We start from the raw sequence: 18,893 nt of genomic DNA, 5'->3' as shown, positions 1-18,893 counted from the left end.
CTGACTTTGTGTGGGGATATCTGAATGATGCCTGCAGCTACAGGCATTATTCAGATATCCGCTTTTTCAGCCGGCGATTCCCTCCACCATAAGAATGATCATAGTGGCTGTTCCACTGCTTGATCGTTCTTACGGGAGGCGAGAGGGGACACCCCCTCCTTCGGTGCTTCTACCGACTCACCGCTACGATCAAAGCCAGGATCGTTTTTTTTTTATTTCAGGCTTCCCAGCTTAGAGGTGAGATGTGGGGTCTTATTGACCCCATATCTCACTGTAAAGAGGACCTGTCATGCCATATTCCTATTACAAGGGATGTTTACATTCCTTGTAATAGGAATAAAAGTGATCAAAAAAATGTTTTTTTTTTTAAAAAGTATCAAACTAAAATAAACAAAGTAAAATGAACAATAAAAAAAAAAAAAAATTGAAGCGCCCCTGTCCGTGTGCTCGCATGCAGAAGCGAACGCATATGTAAGTCCCGCCCACATATGAAAACGGTGTTCAAACCACACGTGTGAGGTATCGCTGTGAACGTTAGAGCAAGAGCAATAAGTTTGGCCCTAGACCTCCTCTGTAACTCAAAACATGTAACCAGTAAAAAATTTTAAAGTGTCGCCTATGGGGATTTTTAAGTAGCGAAGTTTGGTGCCATTCCACGAGCGTGTGCAATTTTGAAGGGTGACATGTTAGGTATCTTATTACTCTGCATAACTTAATCTTTCACATTATGCAAAAACATTGGGCTTACTTTACTGTTTTGTTTTTTTTTTTTTAAAGCACAAAACTGTTTTTTTCCAAAAAAAATGCGTTCGAAAAATTGCTGCGCAAAGATGCAACAACCGCCATTGTATTCTCTAGGGTCTTTGCTAAAAAAACATATTTTGGAGTTCTATGTAATTTTCTAGCAAATAAATGATGATTTTTACATGTCGGAGAGAAATGTCAGAATTGGCCTGGGTGCTCCACAACGCCTGAAGGTGCTCCGTGCACATGTTGGGCCTCTGTATGTGGCCACCCTGTGTAAAAGTCTCACACATGTGGTATCACCTTACTTGGAAGTAATAGCAGAATGTGTTTTGGGGTGTAATTTGTGGTATGCATATGCTGTGTGTGAGAAATAACCTGCTAATATAACAATTTTGTGAAAAAAAAACAGAAAAAAAATCTTGATTTTGCAAAGAATCGTGGGAAAAAATGACAACTTCAAAAAAACTCACCATGCATCTTTCTAAATACCTTGGAATGTCTTTTTTCCAAAAAGGGGTCATTTGGGGGGTATTTGTATTTTTCTGGCATGTTAGGGTCTCAAGAATTTAGATAGGCCATCAGTACTTCAGGTGTGATCAATTTTCAGATATTGGCACCATAGCTTGTGGACTCTATAACTTTCACAAAGACCAAATAATATACACCAAGTTGTACTTATTTTTACCAAATATATTTAGCAGTATAAATTTTTGCCAAAATTTATGAAGAAAAATTACTAATTTGCTAAATTTTTTTAAAGAAAAATTCATTTTTTTACAGAATTTTCAGTCTTTTTTCTTTTATAGCGCAAAAAATAAAAAACCCAACAGTGATTAAATACCACCAAATGAAAGCTCTATTTGTGTGAAAAAAAGGACAAAAATTTCATATGGGTACAGTGTTGTATGACTGAGTAATTGTCATTCAAAATGTGAGAGCACCGAAAGCTGAAAATTGGTCTGGTTAGGAAGGGGGTTTAAGTGCCCAGTGGTCAAGTGGTTAAAATGGTTGTAAAGGCAGAAGGTTTTTTTTTATCTTAATGCATGCTATGTACAGCAACCCCCCTCAGCCCCCCTAATACTTACCTGAGCCCCATCTCTATCCAGTGATGTGCATGAGTGCCTCGGCCGTCTAAGACTCTCCCTCCTCATTGGCTGAGACACAGCACCGGCGCCATTGGTTCTCGCTGCTGTCAATCAAAGTCAATCAAAGTCAGTTAGATAGAGGGGGCAGGTCTGAACCGTGGCTTCATGTCTGAATGGATATACAGAGCTGCAGTTCGGCTCGGGTGTCCCCTTAGCAAGCTGCTTGCTGTGGGGGCACTCAAAGGGAGGGAGGGGTTGAAGAGCGACCCGAAAAGAGGAGGATCTGGGCTGCTCTGTGCAAAACCACTGCACAGAGCAGGTAAGTATAACATGTTTGTTATTTTTATAGCAAAAAAAAAACAAGACTTTACAATCACTTTAACCGATTCAGCCCCAGAGATTTTACCCCCTTCCTGACCAGAGCACTTTTTGTGATTCGGCACTGTGTCGCTTTAACTGAAAATTGTGTGGTCACGCGACATTGCACCCGAACAAAATTGGTGTTCCTTTTTTCCCACAAATAGAGCTTTCTTTTGGTAGTATTTGATCACTTGATTACTTTTTGCTATAATAAATATCCCCCAAAAATATTAAAAAAACCCAAATTTTCTCTTCAGTATAGGCCGATATGTATTCTTTTACATATTTTTGGCAAATAAAATCGCAATAAGCGTATATTGATCGGTTTGTGCAAAAGTTATAGCGTCTACAAAATAGGGGATAGTTTTATGGCATTTTTATTATTAATTTTTTTTATTAGTAATGGCGGCGATCTGCGATTTTTATCATGACTGTGACATTATGGTGGGCACATCAGACACTTTTGACAATATTTTTGGACCATTGTCATTTATACAGCGATCAGTGCTATAAAAATGCACTGATTACTGTGTAAATGACACTGGCAGGAAAGGGGTTAAACACTAGGGGGCGATCAAGGGGTTAAGTGTGTCCTAGGAAGGGATTCTAACTGTGGGGGGATGGGGCTTCCACTCACATGACAGCGATTACTGCTCCCGATGACAGGGAGCGGTGATCTGTCATGTCACAAGGCAGAACAGGGAAATGCCTTGTTTTCATTTCCCCGTTCTGTGGCTCCGTGACACGATTGCCGGGAGACCAGCGGACAACAAGTCCGATGGTCCCACGGGCACAGTCACGCTAGACCTGCCAATTAAAGGGGACGTACAGGTACGCCCATTTTCCCGCTGCTGCCATTGTGCCGACGTATATTGGCGTGCAGCGGTCTGCAACTGGTTAAAATGTATGTGAAGTTAAAGGATGTAAAATCTAGGCAATTACACTAGGCACTACTGCATTTAGATAGCTTCAAGGCCATTAACAACAACAACAACAAAAAAGATGCCTTTTTGGCTGGTTTTTGTTGCTGTCACATGACTGCTTCTGCTGAAATTATACTCTGCAGACAATGCACACCTGTACCTGTTAGTTACACTGTGGAGGATTGGACAGGTGTGTGTGCAGCTAAATCTGGCTACAGGACTACAGGCATGCTGTGCATGGGCACGCTGTCATGTAGCTCCTGAGTCAGGAGAAATTATGCAAACTGACAGCGCTAAGGCGGTTCTGTTTCCATGCCTAGCATGGGCAGTTAAAAACAGCAACCAAGAGGAACTGGTTAGATCACCAAGTATTTAATAAAATAAATAAAAATGCAATAAAAATGAATGCATTTAATAGTAACTATATGAATAACACCACAAATATGCAGGATTTATTTTTGGGGTAATATATGCTTTAAATAAATACTACCATCAGTGAAAACATATATTAAAACATTCAATAAACCTAGATAGATGTAAAAGTTTAGCTTGGCCCTGCCAAGATTGCAAAATTGCAAGCAACTTCAGCTGCATACAGTATCTCACAAAAGTGAGTATACCCCTCACATTTTTGTAATATAATATGGCACAATTAATGTAATAAAGTAATTCCTGTTTTGGCACATGAATCGCTTTTGGTAATTAACAATGTCTAAAGTACACAGTATTAAAGTGTTACTAAACCCAGGGCTCTGCATTCACTATATCTGGTCTCCCACAGTACACAGAACATGGAAATGCAATAGTTTTAGTAAATATAAACAGCTAAATACTTTTTCTCATCAGCAGTAGAGATGGACCAAACATCTCCGCCCCGGTTCAGTTTGCATCAGAACTCACGAACATCGCAGACCCTATTAAAGTCTATGGGACCCGAACTTGAAAAAATCAAAAATTCCCATTTTAAAGGCTTATGTGCAAGTTATTGGCCATAAAAAGGGTATGGGGGCTTAGCTACTGCCCTGGGGGACATGTACCAATGCAAAAAAAAATTAAAAAGATCGTCTTTAAAGGAGCAGTGATTTTTTTTTTATTTCAATAGTTTTTATTGTTTTTTGCAAAAATACAGTACAATGTGCACATTGTATAGTGTTGTACATTGAGCATATACAGAAGTACAGATATAAAGTAAAATTATCTGGTTGTCCAGATACCAGAAAACTTGGAATTGTTATTATTGTACCTGGGAATACTGAGAGTTATCTATTACTTGAGTGTTCCACCCCCAGGAACCCCATTGGGAACTCTTTTGTTACCCGGGTAGGGGGAACATCTCATGTGGACAAAATCCAACATATAAAGGATAAAGATCAGAAAGCAGTAACAGCAGAAAGTATTAATATCGAATAGTGTTCCTATCGACTTGTTGTTTGTCAAGAAAAAATGAACAGGTTATTAAGAATGAAAGAAATGTTGCAGCCCCAGTCCACATTTCCCATGGCTCCCATTTTTTCCGTTCTTTGTTTAGGCGGCCTACACTGGAGGCCATCAGTGTTTCGAAGCTATAGTGGAGGTTCACCGTGTCAAGAGAGTGTTCAACGGTTGGGGGTTTGTCAGTTTTCCACAACCTCGCTATGCACAGTCTTGCGGCCAGTAAGATGTGGGTCAGTACGTGTCTATACTGTGGGAGAACAGAATCAATATTTAGGTTTAGTATCGCTAGATCAGGTGATGGAAGTAAGTCTTGGTGTAAAATGTCTGTCAGTATTTGAAAAATTGTGTTCCAGTAGTTCTGTAACCATGGGCAAGACCAAAAGATGTGGAATATGTCCCCCTTGGCTGAGTTGCATCACCAGCATTGGTCGCATGTGGAGGAGCTGAATTTGGTAAGCTTTGAGGGGGGTTAAATACCATCTAAGGGACAATTTTTGGGTGGTTTCGCAAAGTGCAGAGCAATTGTGGCAGTGTATATCGACTGAAGTGCTCTTTGCCATTGGTGTTCTGTGTAGGTCTGACCCAAGTCGTGTTCCCAGTGAATATGGGGGGGTTTAGTAAATTGCAGCTTGTGGTGTAGGATATTATAGGATAAAGATATTCCTTTCGTTTTGGGGGAAGAGGTCATTAAATAGTCCTATGCTTTGGAATGTAATATGTAGAGAGGAAGATGTACATACTTAAGGCAGTGTGTGATGCGTATGTAAGTGAAGAGGTCTGTTTGAGATAGCTCGAATTCACGTTGAAGGAGGGAGAAGGGTTTAGGTCTGTCTTTTTTAAGAAGATCTTGGATGGCACGGATACCTTTTTTGGACCACTGGGCCAAATATAAGTCAGGTGAGAGGTGATGAAGAGATTCGATCGGGATAGGAATGGGAGGGGTGTTAGATATGTTGCAGCTGTTGCATAGTAGTCTTTTCCATGCCGTGATCGACGCTACCATGGTAGGAGGTGTTGCCGACGATAGTTTTGGGCTCCAGGGTGTGCTCATCATCCAAAATTTTAGATTTGGATGAAGTAAAGTTGAGTTTTCGATTGGGCTCCAGAGCTTACTAGGGTTGGACTGGAACCACTCAGTGAGCTGAGCCAGTATCGCCGCTGTGTGGTAGTCTTTGAAGTCTATCGTTCCTGAGCCCCCCGCCGATTTATGGTTTCTAAGTGACGAGTGTGCACATCTAGGTTTAGTTCCATTCCATATAACTTTGTTAAACATAGTTTGTAGAGATTTGAAGTAGTGTTTAGGAATGGGGATGGGGAGAGTTCTGAACAGGTAGTGAATTTGAGGTAAGTGGACCAGGAGAGGTTGTGTTTGGTTAAGGTTTGTGTTTCTATTTTTAATTTGGCAAGGAGAGGTTTGAAGTTGGCTGTGAAGAGGTGTTTGACTGATTTTGTGAGATGCACTCCCAAATATGAGATGCTATTGTCTGTCCAGGCAAAGGGGAATTGGGCCTGTAGAAGGTTTCTGGTGTTGGTGTCCAGTTTAATGTCTAAGATATGTGATTTAGTTACATCCAGTTTGTAGTATGAGATACGTCCAAACCAGTCAAGTGTTTTTTGGGCTTCAGGTAGGGAGGAAGTTGGGTTGGTGAGTATCAGTATGATGTCTGCAAAAAGACTAATCCTGTGTGGGATTTTACCTATTGTTAGACCCGTAATTAGGGGGTTTGAGCGGACGTGTTCCGCCAAAGGTTCCATTAACATATTGAAAATCAGTCGGGATAACGGGCATCCCTGGGAGTGCCATTCGTTATGTGAAAAGGTTGTGACAGCATGTATGCGGAGTATACCTGTGCTGATGGGGTAGTATACAGTGCCATCATAGCGTTATAGGTGAAATCTTTGAAACCGAACTTGGTCAAGACTTCCCATAGGTAGGTCCAATAGACTCTATTGAACGCCTTCTCTGCGTCCAAAGAGAGGAGCAGAGAAGGCGTTCCACTAGATTCAATATGGTGTAGCAGGTTTATCATCCGTCTTGTGGCATTAGGAGCTTGTCTACCCTTAATGAACCCCGATTGGTCTTTATGAATGAGATCAGGCATAACAGTCATCAGGCATCTGGCAATTGTTTTGGCATATATTTTTACGTCAAGGTTCAGTAAAGAGATAGGGTGAAAATTTGGGGGGGAGGTTGGACCTTTTCCTGGCTTTGGGATGGTAATTATAAGAGCATTCAATGATTCATCTGCGAGCTTAGAAGAGGAGGCAGCAATGTTGAAAAATTCCGTCAGATGGGGAAGTAGGTGGCTGGAAAAATGTTTATAGTATTCTCCCGTGAACCTATCTGGACCGGGAGCTTTGTTCGAGGGCAGAGATGATATCGTGTTTAGGATTTCTTGTTCAGAGAATGGTTTGTTTAGGAAGGACAGTTGAGTGTCCGTCAGAGTCGGGAGTTTAATTTGGTGGAGAAATTCATTAATGTCAGCAGAGGATGGTTGGTAGGTATTAGGGTCATGTCTGATGTTGTACAGGTTACTATAGTACTCACTAAAGGCGTTCACTATGTCCTGGGGGTTAGTCAGTTTGTCATTGGAGTGGGGGTGGAATAGGTGGGGTATTCTGGATTTGATTCTCTGTCCTTTGAGACGTTGCGCCAGTCTCTTACCCGCGTTGTTAGATGTGGAGTATGTGTTGGCTTTGATTTTGCGTTGGATTAGTTTGTATGAATGGAGAAGTAGCGAACGTAGATCCCGTCTTAGGTTCAGTAGTTGGGCTAGGAGTGTCGGGTTTGGGTTGTTCTTGTGTTTGGATTCAAGAGCTGCGATTTGAGATGTAAGGGTATCTATTTGCTGCGCCCTCTTTCTCTTACAAATGGAGCTCAGTTTCATAATAGTACCTCTAAGAACTGCTTTGTGCGCGTTCCACACCGTGACAGGGCCCCTCACTGATCCTTTATTTAAATCGAAATATTCTTGCAGGTGTTTTTTAATTGCTTGAGAGTAGATGGGGTGTTGCAGAATGTAATTGTTTGCACGCCAGAGGAACTTATTCCGCTGGGGTGCAGTGTCGTTAATGGAAATAGTGATTGGAGCATGGTCTGACCACGTCATGGTGTGGATTACAGATGCACCAATGTTTTGTAACAACCATTTGTCTGTGAGGAACATATCAATTCTGGAGTAATTGAAATAGGTGTAGTCTTTTTCTGACCCGTGATGGCATCTCCACACATCAAAAATGTCATGTGATGTGCGGAGTTGTTTCAGGGGGGATTCTCTTCTTTTCGCTGCTGAAGTAGAGTCCATGTGGATGTCTGCAACTATGTTGAAATCACCTCAATTTATCAAATGACCCTGCCGTACCTCTCGGGCTTTGATGAGAGCTTTTCTAAGGGAGCATATCTGGTGGGTATTGGGGGCATAGATATTCATCAAAGTGTAAGTGACCTTGTTGAGGGTAAATATTAGAAAGAGATAGTGACCATTGGGGTCGGGGATTTCTTGTAGCAAGTGGAAGTCCAGTCCATTCTTTATGGCAATGAGGACTCCTCTTTTCTTGGAGTTGTAGGTGGCATGGTAGATTTGGGGATATTTTCTGTTGGAACAAAGGGCTGTTGACGTGAGAAGCAGATGGGTCTCTTGGACACAGAGGATGTCACTGTCCAGTTTGACTGCTGTGTGCCATAGGAAGTGGCACTTTGCCAGGTGGATTAACCCCTTGGCATTAAGGGACAGAACTTTACACAGCATGTCCAGTGGCTAAGAATAGAGGTGAGGCAAAGGGAGAAGTAGCACTTACAGTTAGTTGCTTATAGCGTGCGATGAGTAGGTGCCTCCTTTACGAAGTAGAGTGTCTTCCTGATATTCGGTGCTGTGATGTAGAAGATCTGGAATGAAAGCCATGGGAGATAGCTGGGGGGAAAGCAACAAGTCAGAAGGCTAAAATAGAAAACAGTGAGAACAAAAAATGTAGCATGTTTTCTGTTATACTATAATCTTGCAGTAAAAGGTTTGTGGCGGCGCGTGGAACAGGAAGCTATATGTAGCTATGCCGCAAATGGGGGAAAACAGTTAGTAATTAGTAAAACTTGAAAAATTCGCATAAGGTAGGGAGGGAGAATTATTGTAGTGGTTGTGTCCCAACAGGTTCAGGCATTTGTTTGGGATTTGTGTATTTTGGAGCGCTGGTTGGTGCGCCTGTATTGGAATTTCCGTTGCGGCAGAGGTGGGACTTCTTCCGTCGGGGATTCTAGAATGATGCCCCAGTCATGGAGTAGGCACATGCCTTTCAGTAGGTCGCTGACAACATGGGTGGTGCCATTTTTAGTGATGAGTAAAGTCGTGCGATATTGCCATTTGTATAGGATTTTATGATTGAAAAGGCCTTTAGTTATGGGGTTCAGCTTTCTCCTCAGTTGTAACGTATATTTGGAAAGGTCAGGAAAAATCTGGATTCCGTCTGGGCTAAGGAGCTTTGGACCTGGCTTCTGGCATCATTTTTTCTTTGATGTGGAAAAAATGAACTCTCATGAGAATGTCTCTCGGCACTGATGCTGCTAGGTGTGAGGGTTTTGCAATCCTGTGAATTCTATCTATGATGATGTCTCTGGGAGCCGCGTCAGGCAGGATAGTGTGTATGAGGTCTTTGGCTTATTTAGGAGGGTCCCCCAGGGACACACACTCAGGGACCCCTCGCAGTTTGAGGTTGTTGCATCTAGAGCGGTCTTCCAAATCGGCCAGCTTAGCCTGGATCCAGTCCTGCTCCTCTTTAATGTCATCAACTGCATCGATGATGTCATTTACAGTGGTTGAGCATTCTGTCATACCCTGTTCTATGGTAGAGATTCTATTACCCATAGAATGCATGTCTGTGGAGATTTTGGTGAGCAGGGATGACAAGTCAGTCATCAGAGATGTTTGCAGGGACATGAGCATCTCTTTTAGAGTAGTGTCTATGACCGGGAGGCCAGAAGTGGGAAAGGATGCCATAGAGTTATGCAGGGCCTGGTTGGATTGGAACGGATTGAAGGCCTGGGCCTGGGCCACCATCCTGGCGTGAGGTGACTGTGGTTGCAGTGCATCCATCCGCATCCAGGCTTTGGCTTTGTCAGTACTCAGACCATACGCCGCACACTGCGTCAAATTGGCCTGCATGGCTGTTGTCCCAGAAGGAAGCCTCTTCTAAAGATAATGCACAAGAAAGCCCACAAACAGTTTGCTGAAGACAAGCAGACTAAGGACATGGATTACTGAAACCATGTCCTGTGGTGTGATGAGACCAAGATAAACTTATTTGGTTCAGATGGTGTCAAGCGTGTGTGGCGGTAACCAGGTGAGGAGTACAAAGACAAGTGTGTTTTGCCTACAGTCAAGCATGGTGGTAGGAGTGTCATGGTCTGGGGCTGCATGAGTGCTGCCGGCACTGGGGAGCTACAGTTCACTGAGGAAACCATGAATGCCAACATGTACTGTGACATACTAAAGCAGAGCATGATCCCCTCCCTTTTGAGACTGGGCCGCAAAGCAGTATTCCAACATGATAACGACCCCAGACACTCCTTCAAGACAACCACTGCCTTGCTAAAGAAGCTGAGGCTAAAGGTAATGGACTGGTCAAGCATGTCTCCAGACCTAAACCTTATTGAACATCTGTGGCGCATTCTCAAATGGAAGGTGGAGAAGCGCAAGGTCTCTAACATCCACCAGCTCCGTGTTGTCGTCATGGATGAGTGGAAGAGGACTCCAGTGGCAACCTGTGAAGCTCTGATGAACTCCATGCCCAAGAGGGTTAAGGCAGTGCTGGAAAATAATGGTGGCCATACAAAATATTGACACTTTGGGCCCAATTTGGACATTTTCACTTAGGGGTGTTGCCAGCAGTTTAGATATTAATGGCTGTGTGTTGAGTTATTTTGAGGGACAGCAAATTTACACTGTTATACAAGCTGTACACTCTGTACACTCACTACTTTACATTGTAGCAAAGTGTAATTTCTTCAGTGTTGTCACATGAAAAGATAGAATAAAATATTTTCAAAAATGTGAGGAGTGTACTCACTTTTGTAAGATACTGTATACTCTATGTCTAAATCTACAGGTCATTTTGATATTTCGTTGAAGGTAACTTATGCATATTTCCACTATATTCAGTTTCAATTGCTGAGGCTTATGACATGTTTAGTTAAAACCATTTAATAGAGGGGTGTGGCCTGGACGGAGACCTAGTCCTGAGCTTCTGTAATCTGGGGACCGTGGTTTGTTACTTGGGGAGCTTATAGCACTAAAAATGCCATGAATAGAATGACCAGGAGCTCCTCCACCTCCCGTGCATCCGCCGATACCGGGACACAGCTGAGTCGCAATATACCGGAGCTGTTCCAGACACAGCGCCAGCTGACACACATGGCCTCACATGCGGCCTCGCAGGCCCAAGCACCAGACTCGCCTGAAACGGCGTCCGCTTCTCAGATGTTGGGAGCGGAGACACCCTCATCCAGCCTGCTAGACCTGGAAAAGTTTGCCACTGACTCAAGAGCACAGTGATGGCTGCCATTGCCGACCTCCGCTCAGACTTTCAAGCAGTGACACGATGCATCAGTGATGTGGAAGAAACCACTTAAACTCATGCTGCAGCCATTCGCCATGTCCAGGGGACCTACGACGCACAGCTCACACACCTTCTAGATCTTCACAGACATATTGAAGATCTAGATAACCGTGGGCGCAGACATAATTTCAGGGTGCGTGGCGTGCCTGAAAACAATGATCCTGGTCTTTTTCAGCAAACTGTAAGTAACATTTTTAATGAGCTGATAGAGCGACCGGCTGACTCTCTAATAGAGATGGAAAGAATACATAGAGCATTGCGCCCTCAACCCCAGGATAATGAACCGCCCAGGGATATAATTTGCTGTATAGTGAATTTCCCCCTGAAGGCAGAAATCCTTAGGAAAGCGAGGAAAAAAGGTTGGATTATTCATAATGGCGCTGAGATTAAACTGTTCCAGGACTTATCTCAGATAACCTTACAGAATAGAAGGGCTTTGCACCCCCTACTGGAAGCCGTGCGGTCCCGGAGCATACAATATCGCTGGAATACCGCTACGGGTCGCTCGGCTCTGCCCTGCACCCCGGCAGACCTACAGACCTTCTGTGACCAACTTGATCTTCCCCGCATCGATCTTCCAGAATGGTATTCTTTCTACTACCCGACGGAACCGTGGCTTCCTGTCTCTCTCAACCGGTCACCGAAAGCACAGCGACAAAGACCTAGAAGACATCGGGACGTGCCACCTTCTCCTAACAATCGATCTTCACGCCGAAATCTATACCAGAATAACCCTGGATCCCCGTCTTCACCATCACATGGTGGATCGCATGGAGGCCTAACAAGTAACACTTCCACTCTTAGGCTACCTTGAAGCATCCTATGCCATGTGAATGCCCCTTGCCATCTGCACTCACACTTGCTTTTTTCCCTACCCCCGGGGGGGTCTCTTTTTGTTTTTTTTTGTTTTTTTTATTTTATTATTTTTTGGTCTTATTTTTGTTTTTGTTATTGCCTACCTGACACACCTGATCAGCCATCGATAATCCTCACCGGTCGGTGTGAATGACCCACAAGCACGCACTCCTTCCTGCCTGCCAACCTCCTGGACTCAACTATGGCTGCTCGGTCAAGTGATAAGCGGCTCTATGCAGGTTTGCTACAGTATGCTCCTTCACAGGACAACCTCACTGGGAAGGTAAGCTTTGGGGAACTTTGCATACATGACCTCCTAATCTATATGCCCCACTGGGCCCTATCCTTCCCCCTTCCTCCTCTCTGTGTAACAGATCGTTATGAGATCTCGCCTAGATCACCATAGTGATTCTTTTGACTCTCTTTGATCCACCTAGATCCTTACACTTCATCCTGGAGTATGGGAAGGAGGCTTGCTGGCTTTCTGACTCGCCGCTGCATTACCGGACATACCTTACCTCCAGACCCAACAATATGGACCTCCCAACTCTAATACACTAGTTCATTACCTCAAGTCTTTAATATGCCTCCAGCTGACTTAATCATCACCCATCCACTTGAAAGTGGCTTTAATTACCTCCTTAAGTTGAAGATCATGGACTAAATTCAAATAGTCTGCTTTGGGTAATCAGCATTGGGTAGAATTAGAGAAACTGCATACAGCTATAAGGTTGTGTGTTGATGCACCTCTATATACAATGTCTGTGACCCCCCCTATGAACAAAACCTTACCTATGGAAATACATGCATGCTCTCCACGGTACTTAACCAGTTTGGATTAAGTGGGAGGTTGGCTTGGAATGGACCCCTTACCCTTTCTGTTCTGACAACCTGCAGTACCTTGACTCCTTGCCTAGTCTTCTCCATCCGGAGTTCTAAACACCACAAGGATCCCCTTGTGGCGTGTGGTAAAGGATTGTCCCCCTTGAAAAATTGATCCTGAGTTAGACTTTTACTATTGATTGCATGTGGGGAGAGTATGCATTGAATTTCATGCACCCTTCTTATCTTTTCAGGCTGTAGTCTTATATGTTTGTATACTGTTGCCCGGTGGTGCACCATACACTCTCATTGGCGACTGGCGCGTAGAGTACTCCGGGAATCTGTGACTGCCCTTCTTTCCTTTTTGTAACTACTTTGACCTGTTCCGTTCCAGGATCAACCAATGATACTCTCTCTTTAGACCCTCTTAAGCACTCCGGATTCTCGGTTACTACACGTGCAGCCCCCTCGCAGCCGGACCTCGACTGGTAGTGGCAATAATAAATATTTAATAAATATTTTCTAACTATTACTGAACCATGTAGGTTCCGAACTGATGGGCACAGCTACTCTTTTTGGGATGCGGGTTGTAGAACCCTATCGATACAGTCTCTTTATTGGAATGCTCCCCTCCCCCCCCTTTTTTTTGTGTATGCTGAATTATGGAGCAAGTTCTACTCAATAGATAAGGAGTCTTCCAGTTTAAATAGATTTTAGGACATTCAAACACTAATTTATCCAGAGGTTCACAAAGGTGCCAAAACTTTGCATAGGTTTAGGAGAGGTCGGCCTTTGGCTTCAACAGCTATACACGCTGTTCCTGGTTAAGTGTTACATGCTATATGCTAGCTGTTTATATGTTATGTTAATGTATCTGGTTGAAATATCTAATTACAAACTGTTGTGGCTCCCCAAGGCCATTCTTTTACACTTCATTGTTCCTCCCCCATGGTCCCCAGTTTGCGGAACCACCTGTGGTTTTTCTGTTTATACCTACGTTCCCACACAGCGGTTTCCCTTGGATTCGTGCTGACTTACCAGTTTTCACCTTTATAGGTGGAATAGTATTTCTATCTCCACCTCTGGTATATCACTAGATCCCATGTCTCCCACCCGTTACTCCCCCTTGTTGTCCCCTACCATTTCTTCCTAGTCTTTCCTCTTTTCTTTTTTTGATCCTATCCCTTTCTTTCCACCTTCCACTTTTCTGTGCCCCAACTACTTTGTTTTTCCCCTCCACACTTACACCTATTGTAGAAGAGGGCTCACCCCCCCCCCTACCCCGGGTACTCCTCCCGGCTGACCGAGTTCCACCTGCACCGATCTGCTGAGGGTCCACTATTATCTAGCTTTTCCTAACCATATCCACAGAAAAGACCATGGCTCCTGCCCCATCCCTAACGTTGAAGTGTGTGTCATTGAATGTTAAGGGCCTTAATCTTCCGGAAAAGAGATCTCAGATTCTAAACTCCCTTACCAAACAAAAAGCTCACTTTATTTTCCTTCAAGAAACGCATTTTCGCTCTGATCCGGTTCCTAAACTATTTAATCATATCTATCGAACGGCACTTCATTCCACCAATCTGGAAGCAAAAACAAATGGGGTTTAGATATTAATCTCCAGACATGCCAACTTCCATCAGACTGACTCACTTATTGACCCAGAAGGCAGGTACATTTTTATCAAAGGTACATACACCTCGAAACCAATAACACTAGCCAACATCTATTGCCCCAATGAACACCATGTTTCCTTCTTCAGAAAAATATGCGACCTTCTCTCAACTTTCCAGTGAGGTTTGTTTCTGTTGGGAGGTGATTTTAACACCCCTCTGAACCCTGTCCTAGACTCCTCGTCGGGAGCCTCTACCCTACTATATCGAGCCCTCCGGTAAATTAAAATGCAACTTCAAAACCTGATGCTCAACGACTCCTGACGCACCATGTACTCCTCCGTGAGGGACTACACCTTTTACTCGGTACCCTACGGCAAATATTCGAAAATTGATTATTTCTTTTTCACTCAAACAGACCTAGCCCTCCTCCAACAAACAACCATAGAGCCAATGTTCTTATCCGACCACCACCCTATCACGATCACCCTTTCCTACCCTGAGTCTAACGCAAGAACCATGACATGGAGACTGAACCCTCCTCTACTCAATGACCCAATGACGTTAGAATATTTGAAAACTCGTATAGACCTTTATTTCAAGGAAAACACTACCCCAGATGTCTCTGCTGTTTCCCTCTGGGAAGCTCATAAGTGTGTAATTCGTGGCGAACTTATTACACTCGCCGGGAAAGCCAAAAGGTTACACCAAGAAAATATAGCTTCTCTGTCTTTTTTTCTTTTTTTTTCTTTTTTTTTTTTAAAAATAAAAAAAAAAAATAAATAAATAAAAAAAAATTAAAAAAAAAAGTAAAAAAAAAAGTAAAAAAAAAAAAAAGTAAAAAAAAAAAAATATAGCTTCTCTGATCATGAAGACCAAACCAATCAAATCAGATCAAAACGTCCCACAAACAGTCGCATGCTCAATCCACCTTACAAGAATTATTACATGCCCAATCGCTCCTTTTGGAGGAATTAGGTAAACCAACTAGGAGACGTTATGTCCTTGGCCAAAGAGTTTTCTATGGGCATGGTAACAAATGCGGGCGCCTTTTGGCCCGTATGATCCAAGCCTCTAGAACCTCATCCACGGTTCATCACTTGCGAAATGCTCATGGATCACTCTTTTTCAGGAATGATGATATAGCGAAGGAATTTGAGTGTTTTTACTCCAGACTTTACAACCTACATCAGAATCGCCCCAGAACACCCTCATTAGTCACACGGGTCGACCACATTAGAGAATTTCTCTCGCAATACCCTCCAAAACAAATATCCTCACAACAAGCTCAGAACATGGAGATACCCCTTACGAAAGGGGAACTGGAGCTGGCAATTAAACAGATGGTAATCAGAAGGTAAGCATCCCACCCAAGTCTCAAACTACAGGCCCATATCACTACTAAATGTAGATATCAAAATCTACGCAAAAATCTTGGCCAACAGATTGCTCCCTTTGATTCCTTATTACTAACTTATTTCTTCAGATCAGGTGGGCTTTGTCCCTGGAAGGGAAGCCAGGGATAATACTATCCGTACTCTGAATCTCCACCACTGGCTCACATCTTCTAAGTCACAAGGGTTCTTCCTCTCTCTTGATGCTGAGAAGGCATTTGACAGAGTGGCCTGGCACTATATGAGGGAGGTGCTTGTGGCTGTTGGCCTGGCGCCCCACATGCTCTCACATATACTAGCCCTGTATTCAAATCCCTCCGTCAAGGTAAGGGTTAATGGCCACCTGTCGGACGCCTTCTCCATCAGCAATGGGACACGCCAGGGATGTCCCTTATCCCCCCTAATTTACATTCTGACGCTGGAGCCCCTCCTCAAAAGAATAAGATCCAACCCTGACATTGGAGGTCTGACTGTTGGTGGAAGGGAATTCAAGGTCGCAGCCTTCGCGGATGACATCCTTTTGTCCCTGAGATCGCTCCGCATCTCACTGCCCAACTTACTGAAAGATCTTGAGTTCTTTGGCAATCTATCCAATCTCAATATCAATCACTCAAAATCATATGCTTTGAATGTAACTCTTCCCGCTCAGAAGGTAATCCACTGTTGGGATGCCTTTCCTTTCCGATGGGAAGGGGAGGCGATCACTTATTTGGGAATGAAAATTACCGCCCAGCTGTCAGACCTCTATATGTCTAATTTCCACATAGCTCTCACCAAAATTCAAAACCATTTAAAGGAGTGGATGGGCTTGAACGTTTCCTGGTTCGGCTGTTCGGCACTAATTAAAATGATCATTCAGCCAAGATTACTTTATCTCATGCAAACCATCCCTATCCACCTTCCTCCAGCCTTTTTCTCAGCTTATCGCAAAGCTTGTTCTACTTTTATCTGGAAAAACTCTCCACCTCGCATAAAATATTCTCACCTTACATTGCAGAAAAAGAATGGGGTATTGGCCTTCCAGACTTATATAAATACTACCTGGCGTGTCACCTGACTAGGTTAGTAGACTGGAACATACACAACACCAAAAAGATTTGGGTAGCCCTGGAAAAATCACTTATTCCGGGTCCTCTACACTTACTTCCCTGGCTATCTCACAAACCATGGCCACAGACGATCTTATCTCACCCCCTGATCTACCCCTCCTTGCTGGCCTTTAGGGGAGCAATGAAATTTAGGTTGTCTGCCTCGGTGCCGGGTCCCCTAACTTCCCTAAGAGAAAACTCAGGTGATTCCTGCTCCTATTTGCTCCGCGAATGGCCACATGACGACGTCCTAGCCCTTCACGTTTTCTCAGAGGGGACCCCTATCCCATTCGAAAGACTGGTTAACATGTCCAAGACTGCCTCTTTTCCCTTTTGGTCATATCGACAAATCCGCCACTTTCTCTCGTCTCAACCACACCAGTCTTGTTGGACCAAACAACTCACTCCTTTTGAATCCCTTTGCCACCACAAAACACAACAAAGGCACTTAATATCCACTGTTTACACCCTCCTTTCATCTGCATTAACCCCCCCCGGCATCTTCACAGATGGCTTGGGACAAAGACTTTCAAACACCCCTCTATACGGAAATGTGGGACACCATCTACGAATACGCCCACAAATGCCCCCTAAATGTGGCCATCCAAGAAAATGGCTACAAAATTGCCACAAGTTGGTATAGGACCCCTTCTCAGCTTCACAAATTTTTCCCCTCTATCCCTAACACATGTTGGAAGTGTGGCAAGCAGGAAGGCACTATGCTACACATATCGTGGGATTGAGAATGCATTCAACCCTTCTGGAGAGAAGTCAGTGAAATCATTTTACATGTCACTACAGATACCCTGGACTACACCCCCGCACAATTTCTTCTACATCACACATCTTTATCCAAAAAAAAATACTACAGGTCTCTGGCTATGCATTTGGTGAATGCCGCCAGATTATGCATCCCAGTTAACTGGCGTTCCACACACACCCCAACGATTGGAGAGTGCTATAGGAGAATTTCTAAAATAAAAGAGATGGAAGAATTGATCCATATTTCACAGGAAAGAACACACAAATTCTCTTTCACTTGGGTGTGCTGGAATCACTTTGTGACTACTGAACGCTATTGCCAGCATGTACTGTAAAAGGTGGTACGTGAACTCTAACCCTAACTGTGGACTCTCATCGGTTGATGGGATGTGGTGGGGAGTGGGCCCTCTGAGGGGTGTCTTCTACGGCTCCTGCTCGACCTCCCCCTTCCTCTTTGACCCCTTCCCCCTTATTATTTTTCTTCTTGTTGTCCCTCTCTCCATTCCTGCTTTATTTTCCTTATCTTACCCTCTTTGCCCTTTCCTCTCCTTCCTCTCTTATACCCCATGTTCTTATCTCCCCATCTTCGGCCTCCTACCTGATGGCTGATCATCATAACCGCGTCTTAACATGGCCCTACCTATATGCTAGTAAGGGTACTTCACTCATGAGAAATTGACTGGGACCAACCGCATCAGCTACCTCCTTGCCTTGGTTGGGCTTTGCTGCTCGGGGGGGGGGGGGGGGGGAGGGGAAATATGAATAATGATCCTCCACCCCACATCTACCACATTATGTATATCTGGTTGTGTTACCGGTATTTTATTATCATAACCTACATTAGATGTACCCTGCATTTCTTTTGCTTCTATACCCTGCCTGTAAATTGTATTACTATGTCATTTGAATTGTAATTTGCCTTCTTAATACTAAATAAAATCTTTGTGGGAAAAAAAAAAACATTTAATAACTGAAACAAATTTTGCTATTTTGCAGTGTTTAGACTTAACTGCTGCAAACATTGTTACTGATTTTGTACAAACTCAGTCTGTGCCATAATCAGACACTTGTTTCTGGAATTATAACACCGCCTTTTATTGATTAGTAGTAAAACTGATAAAGCCCAGAAATAATGGAGTTCTGAAGGTATTTTTTATCACAGTACATTGTCATGTTATGGAGAAGATCACTGACCGCTTGAAGT

Source organism: Aquarana catesbeiana, linkage group LG01 (genome assembly GCF_042186555.1).
Source record: "Aquarana catesbeiana isolate 2022-GZ linkage group LG01, ASM4218655v1, whole genome shotgun sequence".
Taxonomy (NCBI): Eukaryota; Metazoa; Chordata; class Amphibia; order Anura; family Ranidae; genus Aquarana; species Aquarana catesbeiana.
The sequence above is the reverse complement of the archived record's forward strand: the minus strand, read 5'-3'. Positions refer to the sequence as shown.